We start from the raw sequence: 3808 nt of genomic DNA, 5'->3' as shown, positions 1-3808 counted from the left end.
ATTGGCTAGATCTGGGTAGAGGTTCAAAGTTTACGGCCTGTAAGACCGGTCATTTTTTATGTATTTTCTTAAAGAGGAAGAGGAGGCAGGCTTCTTCCTAATGAACATAGGAATCAAACAGGCCTCTGTGAGCCCAGCTTGACCAGCAGTGTATCTCATTATAGCCTGTGTAGTTGGCTTCCAGGACACTCTTTGCTCTTCCTACAGTTTCATAATCACTCACACACATACACACACACACACACACACACACACACACACACACACACACACACACACGCCCTTATGTTCTCTCATTATGCACTTAATGTCCTCAAGTTCTGAGTGTACACCACTAACTTCTAAGGCCTGTGTAGTCATCACTTCTTGTTAAAGCACAATTGCAATTGAAGAGTGGGTCTAGTCTCAGTGGAGACAGTTGGTCTAAACATCTAGCCCTCCCTTTCCTTAGGAACTTCTGTTTGTCTTCTGTTCAATTTGTCTGTGTCCCATAATGGCCATGGCTCAGAATTGTTGTCTGCTGGGAATTATTTCATGGTAAAGGGCAAGAACAACAGAGATAAAAGAGTTTGCTACAGATAATTATATATATATATATATTCACACACACACACACACATGCACATATTACAAAACAAGATGTGGGGTTACACAACCTAGGCCAATGAAACTCACTAGAGAATAAGAAGGGCCCAGGGTCTCCCCACTGACCTTAAACTGGCTGCTTAGTCTCACTTGGCAAAATGATTACAAGTTAGCGATAGCTACAAGGGAATTAATACAATTTACAAGCAAAACAAACAGGATAAACCCACAGGGAAAAAAGGCTGAGTGAACCAATTTTACTCCTTTTTATTGAGAAGTTTTTAAAAACTTAATGTTTAATCTCTGTGTATGAGTGTTTTGCCTGAGTGTGTGTGTGTGTGTGCACGAGTGTTGGTGCCTACAGAGGTCTTAAGAGGGCCTAGATTCCTTGAAGCTGGAATGACAATGGTTGTCAGCTGGCACACGGTTGCTAGGAACCAAGCCCAGGTCCTCTGCAAACATGGTGCATTGCTCGCAAAATAACTATATGGTAATGAACTCACAAATAAAAACATCACACAGAGAGATTAAGGAAATCATTGAGACACTTGCCTAGTCCCAAACTCTGTGCATCTCAATGAAAGATTGGCCTTTCTGAAACCATGGGACGTCACATAGGATTTTATGCCTCTGTTGTCAGTTGAATTTTTTATGAAATTAACCACTACAAAAAGAGAAGAAACTGTGGCTAAGTCAAAACTAAAAAAATAAATAAATAAATAATCTTTGTATCTTTTTCACAACTCATGTGTCCCTTTTGATTGCATTTCATCCTTCTTCATCCCCTAATGTTGGCTATGACTCTATGTTTGCCCTAATATTTTGAGCTCTTTGTTTGTAGACTCTGCTGAATACACTCACACAAAAGAAAACAAAAACAAAAACCAAAGAAAGAAAGAAAACACTACTCTTCATCCCTTGCTGCTGTGATGACCACGGCTGGCTACAGCTGAGCATTCCCTATGGCTTAAGAGCTCTGCAATCAAGGGGTTATCCTGTACTCCCAGCTCTTCTTTTTCTGCTTCTTTTGATGAACTTTCTACCTGTTTCTTTTTCAGGGTTTTTGTTGTTGCTGACACTGACTGTCTCTAAATGAGGCCCATTTCTCTCTCTCTCTCTCTCTCTCTCTCTCTCTCTCTCTCTTCCTCGCTCTCTCCCTCTCTCTCCTCTCTCTCTCTCTCTCTCTCTCTCTCTCTCTCTCTCTCTCTCTCTCTCTCTCTCTCTCTCTCTCTCTCTGTTATTTAGAAAATTAGAGGATGGCCCAATGCAGTGGCACATGCGTGTAATCTTAGCACTAGGGAAGGCAGAGGCAGGCAGATGGCTGTGAGTTCGAGGCCAGCCTGGTGTACAAAACAAGTCCAAGGCAGCCAAGGCTACACAGAGAAACACTGCCTCAAAACAGAAGAAAGAAAGAAAGAAAGAAAGAAAGAAAGAAAGAAAGAAAGAAAGAAAGAAAGAAAGAAAGAAATTAGAAGATGAAAAGAATTTGCTAGAAACCACATCACTGGCTGGGGATTAGCTCATCTTCACATGATTCTAGTTTTATTTTTAAGAAAAATAGTAATTTCATTTGGATATTGGCCTGTGGGGGTTTGTATGCACATGGCAGACCATTAAATATGGGAAGATTTCTTTTTAATTATACCCAAGCCAAATACCTCCCATGAAGCAGGTGATCTAGATTGATGTTTTGTTATGTTAAATAATTATACACATTAATATTTTTTTCTTTTGAAGATTATTTATTACAAAAACTGGCTTTGTTCTTAAAATTCAGATCCATTTTATCTTAATTTATTTTCCTTCCTTGGAGAACATAGATATCTTGAAAATGTTTGACTTTAGTGAGATTTTTTTTTCCCCCAGACTAATCCCTTGTAAAAGTGCAAAGTGTCTTCATGCTAAAACAAATGTGCATTTTAATGCACAATTGATTAACCAATTTTCAAATAATTAACATTTTAGATTTTGCATGTGCATTTGTTGCTCATTTGACCATATAATAATTAATTAGCCTTAATTATAATGGATTGCATCTTCAAATCTTGCACAGCGATCCTAATAGAATGAAAGAATTTTACATCACTTTCTATATTTTAACTAAGTAGACAAGCACTCACAAGCAAAGAAAGTGAATTTTTAAGGCGGGGAACATTTCACTTGCGTGGAAGTTGACATTTTGATTAATGAAGTGTTACAATTGTTTTTAATGTACTTATTTGGTGGTGCATACAGCAAAATTAATCCTGATAGATGAAATGTGTTTAAAGCTTGCTTACAAAATGAAGGGTGTCTTCAAGCTAATAGAGTTATAAATGAACAGAAGAAAAAAAAATGAAGACGACTTTAAAAATGAGTCAAGTGAGAATAAATGCCAGATTAAAAAACAATTTACTGTGTGTGTCTAGAGAGTCAAAGAGAACTCGACTGCAAAGGATGTGACTTATGGACGAAGTGAGCAGCTGGAATACTAACGTGATACAATCATAACGCTGGAAGGCTTCTTGCCTGTGCTTGTGTGTGCAGAGCTGAAGGCAGAAGCTGGGATCATGTCCTGCGGGATACACTGAGAGCCAAATCATCCATGCCTTTCATCAGTAATTCCTGGAGGCCATGGTGAAGCCCGAGCATCAGGGGAAATAGAATCCCGGAACTACAAGGAAGCTCAGGAACCTAACAAACGATAAGAGATCCTTTTGGACAAGAACTGACACTGCTCCTCACTGGAGCTTCTCTTCACCTCACTTTTCAGTTCTGAAAGCAGTGGGGATCCAGTTGAAGTTTCAAGCACAGACCAGATGCTTGTCTACAAAACTAGTTATAAAAGAGAGTTCCCATTTTATAAAAAAAAAAACACCCTGAGTCTATGTACGCAATTTTCCCAATATTTTCAAAATGTGTAAATAGACAAGTTCTCAGTTTTGGGAAAGTTCAAACAACCATTCAGTACTGTTCATTGAGCATCCCGTAGGCTGCGGAGTTACGAGTTCTGGCAACATCTTTAACTACTTCTTGTACCCTAGGCAACTTAAGAACTCTGTGACCCTAAAGAAGCTAAGAAATCTTCCTCCTAATTTTCTGAGAAAGTGCCAGATTGATTTCCAAAGTGGTTGTACAAGTTTGCACTCCCATCAGCAATGGAGGAAGAGTGTTCCCATCTCTCCACATCCTTGTCAGCAGGTACTGTCCCTTGAGTTTTTGATCTTAGCCATTCTGATGGGTG

The sequence above is a fragment of the Acomys russatus genome, chromosome 23 (assembly GCF_903995435.1).
Source record: "Acomys russatus chromosome 23, mAcoRus1.1, whole genome shotgun sequence".
Classification (NCBI taxonomy): domain Eukaryota; kingdom Metazoa; phylum Chordata; class Mammalia; order Rodentia; family Muridae; genus Acomys; species Acomys russatus.
This window is presented reverse-complemented; position numbering follows the sequence as displayed.